This window comes from Ailuropoda melanoleuca, chromosome 15, assembly GCF_002007445.2.
Source record: "Ailuropoda melanoleuca isolate Jingjing chromosome 15, ASM200744v2, whole genome shotgun sequence".
NCBI lineage: Eukaryota > Metazoa > Chordata > Mammalia > Carnivora > Ursidae > Ailuropoda > Ailuropoda melanoleuca.
In genome coordinates this window covers 41027621-41047626 of record NC_048232.1, presented here as the reverse complement: position 1 = coordinate 41047626, position 20006 = coordinate 41027621, and the positions used below count along the sequence as shown (strand labels likewise).

Sequence of the window (20006 nt, the reverse complement as noted above, 5' to 3'; positions counted from 1 at the left end):
AAATAGCACATGGCCCTCACCTTAAAGGAAAAGATATCTCATCCACCAAGCCAAGGCAAAAGAGACGCGTTAACTCTGCCAGTCTACTACTATCCATGGAAACATTAAAAGAGCTGATGCATAAAGTATGAGCTTAGCAGGTATCACCTGTTTTACGTTTAATATCTCATTTACTTCCCATAACAGTCTTATAAGGCAGCACTATATTAGTTTCATCATGAAAGAGGAAAATGAAACTTAGCGAGATTAAGCAAGACATGTGTGAGGTCATGCCAATTCTTGAAGGAATCTGAACCCACATTATTCGGAACCCAGAGTCTATTCTCTGAACCAACATTTTCTGTCCTAAATCAGGTATTTCTTCAAGGATGAACACGAGGACAGACACCCTTCCATTCGAGTGGATCCTTCTCACCGCTTCCACCTCTCTTTGGGTTCATGAAGTCTTTCTCTCACCTCTCCGTGGAGTTGAGGCAGCGACTGTGAGGGTGAGCCCCCAAGCACTTGGGCTTCTGCATGACTGGTTAACTCCTGGCAAGTGGAGTCTTCATTCAGGTTCATTCTTTTTCCACTGCCCTTTCCAGTTCATCCTTCTCTAAGGAGTCTATGCTTGAACTTGGGCGGGGTGGGGGATGGAGGGAGGCAGAGTGCAGTGCAGGCATTCGCTTCTCACTGAAAGGGCAGCTGTCCACTGAGTTCACACAGTAACTTGAGTAGGTGTGTTACTTAATACACCACAAGTAAATGCCCACCCCGAGAGTCTAAAATTGTGGATTTCAGAGGCCTCCCGCTGCTGCTCGGCTGTCTTCCAGAGCCCTGCTGAATTGCTTCCTCTGCAAGCAGGACCTTCTGCCAGAGACTTTGGGGGAACTGTGGTTGTCGATCTGTGGTGAGAGGTGACAGGTGGCTGCTCTGCAATGGTGGGATGTTAAAATTGATATGAAAATATTTTTTTCCAAAAGGTGAATAGAGACTAGGTAAAGAAAGAAAGCCCTAATGTTCCTGCACCTCCAGAGAAGGTGTGCTGGCTCCCAACCAGCTTTCCACACTCAGAGACCTAAATCCTCTAAAGACTCATTCTGGGAAGATCTTGGCATGAGGATACAGCGGCTATGCCTGAGCCGGGCCTTTGCAGACGTCTGTTTCCCTGGGATCCCTCACCCTACCATACCCCCTCACCAGCATCAAGGACGTGGCTCCGGGAAGAGTGTGCTGGCTGTTTCTATGGAGCCTGTTGCCTTTTTTCTCTCTCCTCAAGAAGAGCAAGGGAGTACTACAGATGGTCCAAAATATGATAACTCGGGGCCAACGGGCCTCCTTACTTTTGACCCAAGGCGGAACAAACTTCACACTGAACGACCAGGAGCTTTTTTCAACTCACCAAATGAATTTGTCATCATTGCGGCACGGTGGCCGGCAGCAAGTTCCTTAGGCCCTCGGGAGTGTTGCTTCATGAACTGTGAGAGTCCAAACAGCTTTCTGATAAAAGTCATCTCCTCCTAGAGACAGTAGATGGGGCACTTTTGGAAACATTGTTTTTTGGAGCAGAGTGGGATGTTTTGATAGTCCAATTAAAACACGTATCATATGTTTTAGATCAATGGCTCTGCTTTTGTTCTTTACTCAGGTTTCTGTTGTTTAAGCCTTCATGGAAAAAGCTGTTCCTTGGGCCTAAGCTGTGTGGCTTTCTTCCCATTGTGATGTATCAGGGTCTTCCTGGGAGGCTGTGCAACTGTTCCCGAGACCAGGAATTCATTGTGTAGACTTCCTTTCTCGAGGCTTTCCCCAGAGAATGAAGGCAGGCTCCACCCTCTGCCTTTGGAGTCGGCATCTGTTAGCACTTCTCTGCCACAATGGACATTTATCATTCTTTTTCATTGCCCACCTTAGGATTTTTGGTGGAAGGCCGCATTATTCACTAGCGGAGAAGCTGACAATACTGCATATTCACTGTTTTCCCAATTTCTTTACAGCTAGGACCCAAGCCTGTGAACTGGGCTCCCGCAATTGGATGCACCCATTTCAGACTTAGAATCTGGGGTTTCTGGTGCAGGGAGCGTGGATGGCCAGGAAGACTCTGGCTGTGGTGGGAGCCATACGCTAATCAAGGCTAATCAAGACCTGGGCCCAGCAGGGCCAGAGGCAGCATCCGGGGCTCGGAGCTGGCAGCCTAAGGGGCGCCGGTTGCAGAGTCTAGGGATAATAAGCAGCCAGGAGGTCCTCACCAGAGCAGTCCCACTGTTCGATTCTGGGCATTATTCCTGACTTGTACAATTCAGCCAGTTACTTGGCAATTCCATGAGCTACTCAAAGGCCTTTAATAAATTCTTCCCATAGACTGGCTTTCTGTCTGGAGCTTACAGCTTAAACTCCCGACTTAAAACAATGGAAATAAATTCAGAATAGATAAAGGCTTCAGTTTCCTAAAACAACAGAAACCATCTGGTACAGCATGATCTATAAAATGGGCTCTGCAATCCGAACACCTGTGTTTGAACTCTGGCTCTGAGACTTCCCAGTTGTGGAACCAAACACGTGGCTGGGACCCTCTGGCCTCACCAAGAAAATGTTGACAGTGCCATTACCTGTCTCACAGAGCTTTCTGAGAATTAATTGAGTTTATATATGTAAAGTACTCAAGATACTGCCTGTTACATAATAAATGCTTACTAAATATTAACAGTGATTTTCTTTTTTTAACTAGGTGGAAACAATGAATATGGATAAAAGCAGGTTTATAGGTTCAGTTGGGTGGGAAATTGAAGGAGATCCAATAGGATGACTTCTATTTTCTGGGCAAGTCAGAAGGCGACAGCGAGAGGCAGGTTGAGTGGCAGAGATCAGAAGGGGTACACGGTGAGCTGCTGCACGGAAACGCTGCGTACATCAGTCCCTTCGTGGAGGCTGCCTCTCACCACTGTCTCAGGGCTTCCACGCAGTCTGGCCGAGCCAGCTTGCCTCCTCACAGGATGAGCAACCAGAGTCGTTTTGCTAACGCTACCTCAAGAGTGGAAAGGTCAAAAGCCTAGTGCATCGAGTACCGATAGCAAAAGAATTTAATGTGAACCTGGAACACACCAGATATACAATTAGGAAATAGCCTTTGCGTTCTGAAAGAATCTGGCCCCTTCGCACTAGTTCTTCTTTTCTTGCAGTTTTTAGATTTTATTGTATCTTTAGGGTGATCACTCTGCTTCCTTAATGTGTGCAACTGCAGACATCCGCCCGTTGGGGCAGGCGAACTAGCCTGTCAGTGGGTGATGGATGTTTTCCTATTGCTCTGCTAAAGAGCATTAAGTTAAGCCTTCACTTCAGCTCCACAGATAGTTGAGACAACAGATGGTCTTTCTTGCAATTCTGGGGAATTGCTGCAGTAGGAGTTTCAGAGAGTGGCTTCTGTTTGTTGATGGCTTAAAATAGACGAGGCAAATAAAGAACTATTATTGTTATGTATGCCAGGGAGTGTAGCGGGTGGTGAGGGCGGAGCTGGACGAAAGGAGGGAAATCTTGGTCCAGTTGCCTTCTTGACCTTGCAGGATGCAGTAAATTTAAGCCACAGAGTAGATGAGGGAAGCCAGAGTAGCTCTGAAGAGGTCAAATTCTGTCTATAACATTCGAAGAAGTTGAATATCCTTTTTCGGGGACAAAATTGCCATCTTAACCAAGCACAACTAGAAGACACACAATGCCAATCTATTTTCATGACTTAACTGGTATGCCGCAATGAATATTGATTCCCTCCATTAAAAAATACTTCTAATCTAACTCTGGAACTTGTGCATTTTTTCAATGACAGTTTGGAGACATATGGACAAGCTTGGTATCATTTATCCTGTTTTCTGAGGTTTCTATGACAAAGACTATCTTGAAGCCGACATAGTTACAGCACCTTCAATATGCATGTGCTTTGCTTCTGTCCATCTCTGGCGTTCTAACGTTCGCCACAAGAAGAAGTGTCCTGTTTCACATAAGGCTAGATTACTTGATGAACTCAGGATTTTTAGCAGTGTACTGACTGACTGAAAATAGTCATTGTTCAGAGCTACGAGGCCCACGAGAAAGAATCGTCAGCCTGCTTGGAAGCTTGCTAGTTATAGCTCATGGCAAAAACCTTGTTGCCAGCCCAACATTGTGATTTAGGGGCTTCGCTGTTGGCCTGTCACAGGATGGCCTCAAGTAAACTGTGCCCATTGATTTAATGGGATTTGATATTTGTAATGGTCTCAGAAAAGACAGTGTTACATGTATGAGAAATTAAAGAGGCAGCTTCCAACATAAATGTTCTCTACTGCATGTGGATAGAGCATTTTCTAATTCCAAGGGCAAAAAATGCAGACTCCATAATATCTGCCTTTCGTCCAGGCACACCACCCCTACTCAGGTGGCAGAGAATTATTCCACAGTCTGCTTGCAGATCAAGGACGCAAAGTGTAAATGCTTTCAGCAGATGCTTTGAATCTTGAAGGCATATGTTGTTCATACTTCTTTAAAAGAAATCTCCAAAACTGCTGTAGTAGTTCAAATCTTCTGACATTTGGGAACCTGGGTTACTTTTTTCATATGAAAGCAAAACCAAGATTTGGGTCATAAAAAGACAGTTCAGTGCAAGGTGGTCAGCAGTTTATTCACTAGAACTTTAATTCATTTAACATGAATGTGAGGGGAGGATAATGGTCTCTGATGCTAAGGAGGAACATCAACTCCATCGGGCAGTATCTCAGCAATCAGCGAAGGAACATTTCACGGTATTTTTCAACAAAGAATTTAGCCTTCGCGTTATAGCACCCCCACAGCAGCCATGCTGCTAGAACATTATGGTGAATGTGTTCTTTGATTTTATACCTGGAATGTGGTAGGCACCCTGATAAACACTGGGGGATACAAGAAAACCTCATGGTGTCAAAACCACCCCCCAAAATTATTCCCATTATAACAGCCTAGATATAAGGAATTGCAATACACCCTTCACCCAATCTCCAAAGAATTTAATTTTCTTCAGGGGAAACCATGGCCATTTCATTTAGATTCACCTGAAATCTTGAGATGTACCTTTTGCTCTAACAGAGGAAATGGAAAATTTTGAATATCTAAATTAAACGAAATATATCAGTTAAGGGTTTTTTTGGTTTTTTGGTTTTTTTGGTTACAGTCAACAGGAAGACATTCTGGTTAACCTGAGCAGAGGAAGGAATTTAATGGAAAGATTTGGGGGAAGCTCAATGAATTGAAGAAAAATCTAAACCAAGACTCAGAAAGGACGAGACCCAGGGATGCTTCAGGAACCTCAACAGCAGAAATGAATGGAGCACATGGGCAGGACACCTTCAGTAGAGTGGATTTTGTTGTTCAACACTTTAATATTTACTCGCAAAAGTGAAAAGGGAGATGTTCCCTGAACATTACAGGCCAAATTATAGAAGTTTTGTTGCTGTTTTTTGTCTTCTAGAAGTTGTGATATGAGACCACCTTGATTCAATCCTTCAGGCTAATACTTTATTAATGATGGTTGGCAGCCTGGTGCTTGACATGAATTGAGGGCTGGGAGAGAACATTGTTTTCCATTAACATTTGAATGGACCAAACATGAAAACAAGGTCTTGGCCTCAAACTCTGTTAAAACATGAAATCAAGGCTAGAGGTTCTAAGAATGTCTACAATCAGAGCTATTTCTTTGCATCTTGGAGCTCCCTTCTAGGAAGTCTTCCTGCCTGGTTCATAACCTGCTTCCATGTGGGAGGACCCTTGAGAGCGCTCCTAAGCTCACCTTGGCCCCTGGAAGTCCAGTCCTGCTGGGTCTTTGAAATAGCCGCACATATAATCCTCTTCCCTACCAAGTCTTAGGCCAATTGAGAAATAAAAGTACTCAGCAAATGAAGGTAAAACACCTCCTTGTTTAATGATAAAATTGATCTAAGAGACTGCGGCTTGGGTGGGAGGGTGGGTGAGAGCTCTTCTTAATACTGAACACCAGAATCATAGACTTACCAGTCCCAGTTTCAGGAAGCATCTAATCATGTCAGGCTTCTGCATTACTTGGAGGAGGCAGACTGTCCTTGTGAAAACGACCTCAAGAAGGAACAGAAGAGAATTCATGTCATCTAAAGGCAGCTTGTCCCAAAGAGGAAAGTAGAACGGAGGGGAGCTGTTTCTACTTTCAACCATATCCATCAGAGAAGGCGCTGCACTTCTCCCAGGGAGGAGTTATTAAAAGGGTGGGGAATGACCTATTGATGGGCATCCCCAAGTAGGAACTAAACATCGTCCCCTCCAACAAGACCCTTGAGCTCAGTCTAGAGAGAAAGAATCTTCTCCTGTCTGCCCGAAGCCTGATTTCAGCATTCAAGTTTTCTTCTTGAGGACACGTCTTGTGATAATAAACATGAGGAATGTTGACATTTTTCAAGACTATGGCTACTTATAACAGTGTGCCCTTAATGTATAACTTTCGTCCTAGAGACATATAAACTAGAGTAGGAATGGTGTCTTGCTTTGTTTCATTGTTTATATACTTTTTCCTGTCACAAAGGTATCTGGTAGACATATTTCTTACTTCATCCATTTTTCAGTTTTTCATCTGCCTACCTTCATCCAGTTCCCAAGCAGTCAACACCATTACCTGCCCATAAAGGATTCTTTAAAAAAAAAAAAAAAAAGAAGCATGCTCTGAGCAGCTCCAGAGGCCCCATCGAGCTCTTTCTCCAGGACCTACACTCAGCCTCTCACCATCAAGACATCATAGCTTTAAACCGTGTCTGTGAGCATCTGTGCTTTCTCTTGGTTATTTTGTGCATCCGTTAGCAAGATGTGTGCTAAGGTATCAGAAAAGCCTAAGTTATTTTGGGGTCTGGGAAACCTCAAAAGTATGTTCATACAAATGAATGGTAATTCCTTTATGCCATTTTGGCTTATGAAAGATTTCGTAGGGATGTTCTACTTTTGGAAAGCAGGGGAACCTGCACCACAATTTGTTTATTCATTTACCTGTTGATGAATGTTTTGGCTATCACAAATAAAGATGCTACAAGCATTCAAGTACAGGTCCTTGTACACACACGTGCTTTTTTTTCTCTTGAGTAAATACCTAGGAGTCAAATGTCTGGATTATATGGTGAGTTTATCTTTATTTTTTTTTAATGTTTTTTTTTATTATATTATGTTAGTCACCATACAGTACATCCCTGGTTTCCGATGTAAAGTTCGATGATTCATTAGTTGCATATAACACCCAGCGCACCATGCAGTACGTGCCCTCCTTACTACCCATCACCGGTCTATCCCATTCCCCAACCCCCCTCCCCTCTGAAGCCCTCAGTTGGTGAGTTTACCTTTAACTTTTTAAGAAACTGCCAAACTATTTTCCAAAACAGGTCTAACATTTTACATATTCACCAACAATGTACGAGGGTTCTAGTTCCTCCATATCTTTTTCAACACTTGATATATTCGGCTCTTTTAATTTTAGCCATTGTAATTGGTATATATGAGTATCTTGTGGTTTTGATTTGCATTTCCTAGGGAAAAGTGCCTATTTGCCATTCCTATATCATCAGTTCACATCTTCTGTCCATTTTTTTAACTGGTTTTTTTTAGACTGTCTGTTTTTACTATTGTCCTGAGGGTTTTAAAAATCTATTCTGGATACAAGTCCTTTATGAGATACAAATATTTCCTCTCAGTCTACAGTTTGTGCTTTCATTCTCTGAGCGATGCCTTTCAAAGAGCAAAAGTTTTTAATGCTAAAATTTTAATGACTCATCACTCCCAAGTTTTTCTGTTTAGATCATGTATTTGATGCTATATCTAAAATATCTTTGCCTATGGTTTATACTTTTATAGTTTTAGGTTTACATTGAAGTCTATAATCTATTTTGAGTTTATTTTTTATATAGTTCTAGGTATAAATCCAAGTTGTTGCTGTTGTTAATTTTGTATATGTGTCTTCGAGCATCATTCTTTGTAAAAAACTATTCTTTCTCCACTGAATTGCCTTTGTTGAGTATTACTCATTTATTTGTGTTCTGTCCAAATATCCATCAGTTGTTATATGTGTGATCTATTTCTGTACTTTCTGTTCTGTTCCATTGATCTATTTGTCTATATTTACACCAATGCCACATTGTCCTCATTACTTTATCACGAACCTGTATAGAGACTTTACAGTAAGTCTCTATAACAAGGCACTGTAAACCCTCCAACATTGTTCTTTTTCAAAGACGTTTTGGTTATTCTAGGTTATTTGCATTTCCATATGAACTTTAGAATTGATTTTCTAATTTCAATCCCCAAAAAAGCCTGCTAGGACTTTGATTGGTATTGCATTGAATCTACACATAAATTTGCCATCTTAATAATATTGAACCTCAAGGTCCATTAAAAAGATACATCTCTCCATTCATTTAGGTCAGACTTCATTTCCCTTGGAAATATCTTGTAGTTTTTAATGTTTGAGGCTTGCCAATCTTTTGTCAGATTTAACCCCAGGTATCTTATATTCTTAAAGCTCGTCCAGATATTTTTTATTTCAATTTCCAATTACTAATTTATAGAAATACAATTAATTTTGTTATTGATCTTTTATCCTTCAAATTTGCTTATTCTATGAGTTTTTTGTAGATGTCATCAGATTTTCTGCATAGACAATCATGCACTCTGCAAAGAAAAACATTTTTGCTCCTTCCTTTCCAAGATAAATGCCATTTTTCTTGCCTTATTGCTCAGTCTAAACTGCCAGTACAATGTTGAATAGGAGTATGAGAAAGCACATCTTTTTCTTCTTCTTGAACTTAAGTGGAAAGTGTTTAGTCTTTCACCATCAAGTATTGTGTTGGCTCTAGGTTTTTCTTAGATGCCCTTCATTAGATTGAGCAGCAATTATCTTCTATTCCTACTTTGCTGAGTTTCTATCAGGGATGGATGTTGGATTTTGTCAAATGCTATTTTTGCATATATTCAGATAATGATATGGTCTTTTTCTTTCTTTCTTTCTTTCTTTCTTTCTTTCTTTCTTTCTTTCTTTCTTTTTTCTTTTTCTTTTCTTTCTTTTTTTTTTTAGTGTGTTAGTGCAATGATTTACACTGATTGATTTGAATGTCAAACTAAACTTGCATTCTTGGAGTAAACTTCTTGGTCATAATGTATTATTCCTTTCATATATGCTAGGGTCTGATTTTCTAAAATTTGGTTTCAAAATGAAGTGATAAATATCTACATTCATGAGGAATATTGATCTGTAGTTTTCTTATTTTGTAATGTCTTTGTTTGGTTTTGGATTCAAGGTAATAGTGAGCTTACAGAATAAGATGGGAAGTATTTCGTTCCCTTCAATTTTCTGGAAGAGTTTGTGTAGAATTAGTATTATCTATTCCCTAAATATTTGGTGGAATTCATTTGTGATGTCACTAATTTTTTTCTAAATTTTCTTTCCAGGCCTGGAAGGTTTTTAATTATAAATTCAATTTTTAATAGATACAGTGCAAAGCAGGTTACAGGTTTCTTCTTTGGTGAGCTTCAGTAGTTTGTGTCTTTAAAGGAATTTATCCATTTCATCTGTGTTGTTGAAGTTCTTGGAATAGAGTTGTTGAAAGAGTTCCTATATTATCCAGATCTATAATACATTTTCATTTCTGCCTTCCTAGCCTTTATGATATTGTTTTCATCCATTTTACCTATACATATATCATAAAACCCATAGTACATTGCTTTTTCATTTAAATAGTGAAATATTTTTTAAAGAAATTTAAATAATAACAAAATAAATCTTATGTATTTTCCCATAGTTTCTTCTTTCTTTTGAGTAGATCCACATTTTCATCTGGTAACATTTTCCTTCTACTTGAAGGATTTCCTTTAACATTTCTTGCACTGTGGTGCTGCTGGTGATAAATTCTTTCGGCTTTTGTGTGATTGAAAAAGTATTTCACTGAGTATAGATTTCTGGGTTGTTAGTCATTTTTCCTTCAGGATTTTAAGGATGTGGCTCCACATCCTCTTGTTTGCATAGTTTCAGATGATGGATTCTTTATCTATCTTATCTTTGTTTTTCTGTATGTAACATGTGACTTTTCTCTACCTGCTTGTAAGATTTTCTATTTATCACTGCTTTTGAGAAGTTTGATTATTGCATGTCTTGGTATAGTTTTTTGTTTTTTAAGATTTATTTATCTATTTATTTGAGAGAGAGGGAGAAAGTGAGCAAGCAAGGGGAGTGGCAGAGAAAAAGAGAGAGAATCTCAAACAAACGCCCCACTGAGCAAGGAGCCTGATGCGGGGCTCAATCCCAGGACCCTGAGATCATGACCTGAGCCAAAATCAAGAATCCGACTCTTAAACGACTGAGTCACCCAGGCGACCCTGTCTTGGTACAGTTTTATGTTTCTCGTGCTTGGAGTTCTTAGGAGTTCTTGGGTGATTTTTGTGGGAAGATATTTGACACTGTGCCAATAATTGGTTCCTAATCAAACCTCTACACACCAGCCTTGACATCCACAGATGGCTCATGCTGAATCGGATAGAAGTTGGCCTTAACACATAATTTGTTTTGTTTTCCAAAGGTATCAGTTATCCTGATGGAAGATTAGTTGTTCTAGCAGTAACAGTCTTAATATCCACTGAAGATCGATATCAGAAGAAAAAGTGTATCTATTCATTTCATCATCCATCCAGCCATCCATACATACATATTTCATTCACCCAATAAATATTTATAGTACTTTTATATGTGACAGGCATCAGAGATACAAAAATCATAAGACAAAGTGTTCAGATCTAATAATGTCCTGGTTTTAGCAGGGGAAAATAATGTCAACAACTAGTTACAATTCAGTGTGATTACAACGATGTATTATAATGCAGGTAGATATAAAATATATGGAGTACCAAAGAGACATAAACCTTATTAGCATACAAAAGAAGGTTTCCTAGAGAGGTAATATTGGAGCTGGGTTCTTTAAGGTGAGTAGGAGCTTGGGAGATACATGATGAGAGTGAGATTAAGCAGAATGTTCCAGTTAGAAGAAGCAACATGTGATAATGTAGGGTAAAAGGACATAGAAGTAGTTCATGGTCTTCGGGAAGGGGAGGGTAGGGAGGAGGGAAGGGAAAACTGATGATAAGGCAAGAGGAAGAGACTGGAAAAACTGAGGCAAGGCTGGTGTGGAGGCAAATTGCTCTGATCACGCTANCGATCCCATAACGCCGGGATCACGCCCTGAGCCGAAGGCAGACGCTTAACCGCTGTGCCACCCAGGTGCCCCAGGACTGTTTTTTTATTCACCAGGATTCCCTCTAAAAGTACATATTGCTGGGCCCCAACCCAAAGCTATTAAATTAGAATCTTTGGAGAAGATCTAGGAATCTGTATTTTTAATAAACACCTGAAGTTTGGGAATCATGGCTAATAAGTCAAAGGGTGCTACTTGATGCTCTAAAACAGAGTGAAATAATCAGGTTGTTGTCTCAGAAAGCTCATTACAGGACTCATGGAGGATGACTTCAAAAGCAGAGCAGGTGGACACAAACCTGTGACCTTGTCACAGCACTCCGCCAGGTTTTTGCAATACGCAGAGTGCCAAGCCCTAGCTTTCCTGATCCTGGCTGAGTTTAAAGAATTTGTGGAGAAGACTTGATCTTCAAACTGCCAGCATTGTCTCTTGCCTCTGATCTATTCAGGCTGAAAGGATGATCCAGACAGGAAGATGCTCCAGAGTGGACTGTTAGAAGACACCGGCCAGCAAGAATTGCCAAAGGTCCCACTGTTGACTATGTGTATTACTCTGCGTCTATTTCACGTCTGTTTCACTCTCCTTCTAGTGTGGTGACTTTCAAATTTCTTTTCTAACTCAATCCACAGTAAGAAAGTCATCTTACATGCAATCCAGCACACACAAATGTGTGTTGCACAAAACAGTACTTAACCTTGCTAAGTTGATGCCTCTGAAATTTCTATTCTGTTCTATTTCATCTCTTCCAGTGCTTTCATGATTAATGAACGATGGGTCCTGAGCCCATATGTGAAGACCATTGCCCTAATGAGGTTTCCTGTATAACAGAGGCTGGAAAGCAAAAGACATTTTCCCACTTACTACAGCTAAAATTCCAGAAATTTTTTAGGCTCTACAAACCAAATGCTTCCATACTGCTTTTGATATTCTCCTGGGCAAGCATGTCACAAGAAGTAGTTGGTCCTTCTTGGCAATGCCAGCAGCGATTTAGTCATAAGCATAGACCCCTTTCACAGGTATCAAGAAGAAAGACAAGGTGGCCCATTTTTGCTGGTGACATTTGTATCAGGCACAGAATGATTCGTGGGTCTGTAGCATTTATGGTTTCAGGAACATGGTACTTTCTTAATCAGAACAGTTTCTAGTTTTAGCAGCTTTAAGATCAAGGCCTGAGATCCTGATCATAGAGTGGTGGGCATTGCTTGGGTGCCCAGTACTATGATGTACTTGGAGGGAGCAGAGGAAGGTGACCAAAAGCTCACCCCAAAGACTGTTCTGTCTGCCCTTCCAATGGTTCTACAGGCTTAAAAAAAAAAAAAAACCCTGCCGTAAATCTCTACCCGTCTAAATTAGCTACAGGGGATTCTACTCTGCAATGGACCCTGGATGTGTAGTAATCAGTCCTACTGAAGTACTAAGACATGGGACCTCAGGACTTGCCTAAGCTTTCATCACCAAAACTTATCTAGGTCCAGCCACAAAATGATTGAAGGACAACTATATCTAACAACATGAGTCAATCTTAAAAACATAAGGTTAAACAAAAGTAGCAAAACATACAAGTACATGGTTCTGTTTATATAAACTTGAGAACACAGGCAAATCAAACCATATTGCTTATAGATCCATTGATACTTAGGGGATAGATCAATAAAGAAGTGTTTACCATAAAAGTGGGGAGAGTGGACATGTGATTGGTAAGGGTCATGGGAAGACTTCTATGTTCTATTTTTTACCTAAATGGTGATTTACAGGTGTTTGCTTTATGTGCTTTCCTGTATGTGCATTATGTTTTACCTTCTCTCTCTCACACACAGGATGAAAAACTGAAACCATAAACAAAAATTTTAATAGGGAGTCACACAACTTCAGGATTTAAAAATAATTTATGACCATCCAGCCCATCTACTCATCTGATGCTTGAATCCACCTAGGACCTTTTCTGCCCTCTGCTTGACCCCTTCTGAAGGGCTGGAGTTGGGTAAATGTCCCTCATGAGACAGCAACACAACCAGGCAAGTAACAGGTGAGCCTCCTAGCTTTGTTGTCACGTAAATGTGATTGTCCCTCCTTTTCCTTCAATTCCCAACTGCCAGGTCACTGCAGGTGGTACTTAAAGAACTCAAAATGATCAGCAAATCTAACATTGAACCTTGGCACCCTCAGGACATAACTTCCCTCTCCCCGATCCTTAGGTAACATAACTTCTTTTATTCAGCAGGGGATGTCCATTTGTTATCTGTTGTTTTTGCGGACAAGAGACAAGACAGCAATTATCAATACCATTAAAGGAAAAGAGATACATAACATATGGGTTACCTTAGAGTATGAATTGCTTTCTTTTCCAAATGGGCTGCTAAGTTTGAGAAGGGGTATTGAGAGAGCAGAAATGAGGGGTGAGACAGAAAGAATACTCCACTCTGAATGTTGTCTCTCTCATTTTCTATTTTCGGACTCTAGAGGATGACCCGGTAAATTGAGTAAGTAAAAGACAAGTGGCCTGGATCCAGTGGCGGAAAAGACATAATAGAAAGTCTTCCAGTTCTCCAGTCTTCAAAGAGAGATGCAATTTACTTTGAGGGGACCACTGTTGTCAGGATTAAATGTTAATGCCTGAAATCTTTTCGGCAAAGGGTGCTATGTCAACTTCATATAATACACTTCTTTCACAAGTTCAACTTTTTTGTTTTTAAAGAAACATAGCCTTTGCTGGAGAACTTTTCCAAAAATTTGTCACCTTCTCCTCCTGCCTCATAGCACTCTAAAGATATTTCTGCTGATTAGAGATTCCTGAATAAATGGGCGTGATACTGAAGGATAATGTGTCTTTTGTTTGTCCAGTAAATATTTGCTAAATGAGTCACAAAGAACAAATGAAAAAATATTATAAAAGAAGAAATAACCATTTGGAACTGGGTAGTTCTTTTTGATATATACAAAAGTTACACATTTTCATGGGAATGATTTCTGAGAATTACAGGTAATGATTCTATTATAACAACAGACAAAACTAAATCAGCAAAGCTGCTTCTCTCCTCTATGCAGGCAAAACAAAGTCAAAAAGTGAAGCAATTATCTGGATAATTCACACAAAAAATCAACTATGAGGGAAAGGAGGCCCTTTTTTCCTGGCCCAATAACATGACCCGCTAGAGTGGAATTTGGCATTAAAGAGGCTTGTCTTGGCTCCCATCCAGCAGGGTTTAGTTACTGAATTCCTTAAAGGACATTGTTCAAACATGGTCTCCCATGTAACTGGGTTCCAAAGCATGAGCTGCAAGAGCCTTTACATCACCAGGCAACTCTAGGGTATAACTCTATTGGATCGAATTATCCAGAAAGCCACTCTCATTCCAGTTCACCTTTCTGGGTTAGACAAAAGCTAAGTGTATTGCACAAGATTTGCCACACAATAATTACATGTGAAAGCTGTGCCTGCAAAGTGTGTTCATAAGTATGATTCCAATTCCTACATCACAGAGATAGAAACCGAGGGGCAGAAGGTGACAGCTATTCACTAGCCCCTCTCTCACCACCTTGGTCTTCCACATTCTCTCTACCTCTGAATGCACATTTGATTCATGAAATAATTGCACTGATTTAATGAATGGTAGAAATCACAACTCTTGAACCGCCCCCCATTCTAACTTGTCTCCCATGACTCTTAATTTGTTCCCTGAACACTTATTTACCAACTGGAGAAAACACAGGGATGTTTTGCTGAGAGTAACCAAGTTGCAGAAATAGCAACTGTGGCCTTTTGCTTGCTTTCCTAGAGCTTCCACAGCTTTGCTGGCCATGTCTAAGCAAGGTTTTTTGTAAAATGACCTGGAGTTAGGCATTCTGCCCATGCGCACACCTGGCAGATCGAATCCTCCTATCCTTGGGAACTCGGATCCATGCTGAGTTCCCATTTTCTTTGACTGCAAAACAGACAGGGACCAGCTGGTTAGTGCTGACACGGCTCACACCACTGGCGGGAACACTATTTCAGTGTTCTGTGTTTGCTCATTATTTATCAATGGGGAGATATTTCTCCGGAGAAAAGCATGTCCTTTGTCTTCTGACGGAAAGTCCATTCTTCCAATGGGAGATGACTTAGAGAGGAAAAATTGATAATTCATTTCCCATGTGGAAGTCCCATGTGGAAGTTTTCATTTTAAAGGTTTGAGTTCAAATAAAAGAAGTGAATTGTGGCCCTAGAAATCCCAGATACTTAACTTGTGTCTGTAGCAATATGATTTTTAAGAGCTGAGCATGCCATCTCTCACTGAGCAGGTTGCTTTTATCACCAAGCACATATTATTGTTTTAAGTACCATTAACTACTTGAATATAACTTCACACTGGAAATAATTGTTAACATCAGCAGCCTCAAGGCATCACATAATGCCGTGCTGTGTTCAGTGTGTTCCTGTAGACACTTTCCTGTGTGAATCCATAGGCCCCACATGAGCCTGGGGATTCTGGGGGATAGAAAAGAGGAGAATCAGACACTTAGCTACTAAAGTGGCAGAGAAGGGGTTTTTGATGCCTGTCCTGTGCTCTTCAACCTTACACAAACTTTCCAACCCTATGTGGGAGAACATGTTAAAAATATATAAAAAAAAAAGAGTTTTTTAGACTTCACCTGAAATTAAAAACTCCTAAGTTCTTATTCTTTCCTCCACTTCTTTTTCTTCTCTCCCTCCCCTTCTTCTGTCTCCGTTTCTTCTTTTCTCTTCTTGTTCTTCTAGGTCTTGCTAGATCGAATATCAGGGTCCCTTTGCTCTTTGAATTATTCATGCTACTCTGATTAACATTGTATTCATATTCATCCAAAGAAGCTTATTTGCGCTTAAGTTTTCCAACCATGAGCCTAATAGAGCATAATGGAAATGTAACTGATACTTAGCTATTGTCCTGAAAATAGATCTCATTACAATTATATGTAAGAGATATTAAAAAATAACTTTAAAGCGGGAGGCATATTTATGCTTTTCTGAAGATGAATAGACTTATTTATAGGTGGGGAGACATTCCATAAGATAAGCTAAAATTAATCATATTGCTGAAGTTTTCAAAGAGGTTAGAGTCCAAATTAAATATAGAAGGGCAAACCAGTTTCTTCCTCTTGCGTATTTTAATGAAGACTAGAGAGGCTGGAGAAATATTTATATTCTTTTATTCATATTTTCGGGATTGCCTCATGTCTCAATTCTTTTTCAAATCGCTCATTTAAGTGAGGGTACTTCAAAGTGAATATGGGTATTCTCAACTCCTCATATCTTTAAAAAAGGGGGGAAAGGGGAGAATTAATGGGACTGGAAATTTAAAAACAACAGATGTACTAGAAGTGTGATTACTGCGCTGAGTAAGAAATAACGGGGGAGTTCTACCACATTATGTAGCTTCGGTTGACGGCTGATGGTATCGTAGAGAAACCGGAGCCCCAGAGCAGAGCTAAGCCCATCTCTAGGAAACTGCTGATTTCCCTTGGAGTGCAACAGATAAGGAGCTGTTTCTCTCTAAACATAGCTATCTAACTGCTTTGTGGTTAACAAGAGACCCTGCGAAGCACTGTGGGTAATGCGTTTAAGGCTGAATATGAAAATGTGCTGGGTGGTGAGGCAGGACGTCGTGCTCCCAAATACTTGCTGTATCGGGCTGATGGAATTCGAGGGTTGAGGGTTGATGGTAGAGGGGGACCGGGGGACCGGCTCTTCGAGTGCTCCACTGAGGGGCGGCCACGGAGAAGCGAGCGGAACTCCAGCATCCAAGGTCAGAAAGAGACGCCCAACAGCACCACTTGCGCCAAACTGAGATCTCTTGCCTTCTGGCCCCAGATTTTTTTTTCTCTCCACAGAGCTACATAGTTCAGTCATGACGCCTTGAGCGAGAAAACAACGTCTTCAGACAGTGGCTGAGATAAGAAAAACAAGGCAAAGCTGAGTCCCAGGCACAATGGTGTGCATGTTGATATCACTGAGTTATGAACTATTTCCTTTTAATCCAGTTTCAAAAGATGACTTCCTCCATATGCAATTAATTCCCCATATAACTACAAGGAACTGCATATTTCAGAACAGTTGTGTCATCAGGATGAATGTTTAAACAATCTCTGTGGTCTCTTTCCCACAAACTGATTTAACATGTATATAAAGAGGCTTTTGGAATGAGCACTTTACATTTGCTTCTCAAACTTCAGCGTCTGTTTTCAGTAAATATTGAAGATGAAACTCCCCTCATTCATGCCTGGAGGACTGGCCAATTGCAATTGAGGAATGCGGTTCTTGGGCTTCTCGTGAATAAAATTCTTCAGTTGTGAACCTAGTCTCTCTCAGGCCACGTCAACAGGACCTCAACAGAATGGACGTGGGATAAACCACTCATAGCCGTGGATTGAGCTAGCCGCAGATTAATATCCTAATTAATACCAAAACAGTGAGAATCCCACAGACCTGGGCTCAAGTCCTGACCCTGCCACTTATAGCTGGGGTTGCCATGAATCCCTGTTTGCCCATGGTGATCCTGGTTCACTCTTACTGCTCTGGTGTAATTATTAACAGTGTCCCTTTCGAAAGTGTCCCAGTTTGAGCCCGAATGTCTATGGTCACCCTACTAATAGCGATACCCAGCTTAGGTCTCTACCCTCGCTTTTGATGGGTGCAGCAGTATGTTTGGGGTTCTATTGTAAAGACCTAGTTCATAGGCCAAAATCATCAAAACGGATCATGAAAATAACTTACAGTTAATTAAAACACAGGTTTCTGTGTAACAACACAATTCATTGAATTATTAAGGTGTGGGTTTCACCCCACATATTTGTTTTCTCTTCTGTTTTCAAGTAAGAACCAGTCTCTTTGTGCTTCCTTCCTTCACAGATTTTTGCAGGATGAAAGGCAGAAACCCCTGAAGTCTTTGGCTTTTCCTGTTGTTTGTTTTGTTTGTTTGTTTGGTGTTTTTTTTTGTTTTTTTTTTTTTGTAAATACCTACAGCCATTGAAGAAATAAGTGCCCTGGACTCTAAGGAAGAGGGACGAAGCATTGGAGGGCAGGGAGTCTAAGAGAGAAGCTCTTCTGGCCGATGGGGTGAAGGAGGACTGCAGTCTCAGCTGAGAAAGTGAGCAGAGGGGGTAGTAACTAAAGCCACAGGCAGGATCAGCTATACCATTTGCAGGATCCACTGCAAAATGAAACCATGGGGCCCCTTGTTCCAATTTCAAGATGGCAATGGCAGAGCATTAAAAAAAAAACAAAAAAAAACCAGGGTTCTTCTGAGCACAGGGCAGTGTGAAACTATACAGGTCACGTGACCATGCAGCTTGCCATAGCCAGAGGAGGGGGCTTCTCGGTGTGCCTAGTGAGAGGCACCCTCTGCAAAGTTCCCTAACCCCAATCCAGTGTACCACCATGGGCCACATGGTTCTGATGCCAGTAGTACCTTGAAAGGCTGGAGATCCCTTCCTTAATTGTCCTCATTCCAAGGAAACCCTCAAGGTTCTGGTTGACTTTGGGAAGGAGAGGGGGTTCCAAAAAGGATGAAGTCGATGTTCTTGCCACTTTAGAGGAAAGATGGAGGCTGAGAGTCAGAAAACTAAGTTGATTTAAAGAAATAAAGAAATTGATATGTTTTGCACACTCTGGTTTGTGGACTAAAATTTATTCCACATATGCTTTTATAAATATTTAAGTATATAAAACCAAATGTTTAATATAAGATCCACATTGTAAATATTCCTTAGAGAGTATTTTTCTGCATGGACTGGAATGGCTGAGCTTCTTAAAATACAAGTTCATGAAGTGGAGGGAAAGATGCCTGCTTTCTTGGGAAACCTCCGTGAAATACCCACAGGCTTTCTTCACTGCTGCAAGGACTTTGATCTGCATTTAAAATTCAGATTGTTTGTCTCAAACATTTTCCTTATCCATTTCATGTGCAAAATGCCCTGGGAGTCACTGAATGGTAGGTCCTGTGGGACGAGAAGTTCCATGGTTTTGGTTAACTGTATATTTGAACATCTTATTTACGACAGTAAATGTTAAAAAAAAAAAAAAGGTGATTCTCTGTGTGATATTTGAGCAAGTTACTTAACCTGCTATAGAATTCTTTTTTTAAAAAAAAGATTTTATTTATTTATTTGACACAGAGACAGCCAGTGAGAGAGAGACAAGCAGGGCGAGTGGGAGAGGAAGAAGCAGGCTCCCAGCAGAGGAGCCTGATGTGGGGCTCGATCCCAGGACCCCGGGATCACGCCCTGAGCCAAAGGCAGACGCTTAATGACTGCGCCACCCAGACGCCCCTGCTATAGAATTCTTATCTGTGAAATGAGGATCGTATCCACTTCTTGGGGTGTTGTCAGAGCTCAATAAGGTGACGCCGAGCAACCAGCACAGATGGAATATGAAACTGTTGCTAGGACCTGGACATGACCTGCCACGTTAATCAGACATGGATAAGCAATTTCTAGCTCATATTTAGTTCGTATTTAGTTCATTTTAGTTCATAGGCTGTTACCTCAAGCTGGCTTGCTTGCTTTCTCTCTCTCTCTCTCTTTCTTTTTTCTCAGTCATAAATGAGAGAACCTCCAACCACCGTAAAGTTCTGGGAATTTTTTGGTTTTAACATGAAGATAATTGACTTGTCCCCAAAGGGACAAATGAGCACCAATTTCCTCAGATGCCCATGGACCACAGAACAGATTTCTTCATGCTGCTTCCAGCCACTCCAGGCCTCGGGCAGATATTGAATCACTGAGGATTAGAATTAAAAAAAAAAAAATAGAGGGGTGCCTGGGTGGCATAGCGGT

The 20006-nt window shown here is 40.8% G+C and overlaps 1 long non-coding RNA gene across 1 annotated transcript; it reads left to right on the top strand.

The window, feature by feature from the left end:
* Positions 1-243: 243 nt before the first annotated feature.
* On the top strand, positions 244-1595 carry LOC117796425. The gene is made up of 2 exons (XR_004620927.1): positions 244-488; positions 963-1595. It is a non-coding gene; the product is annotated as an uncharacterized LOC117796425 (long non-coding RNA).
* The last annotated feature ends 18411 nt before the right edge of the window (positions 1596-20006 follow it).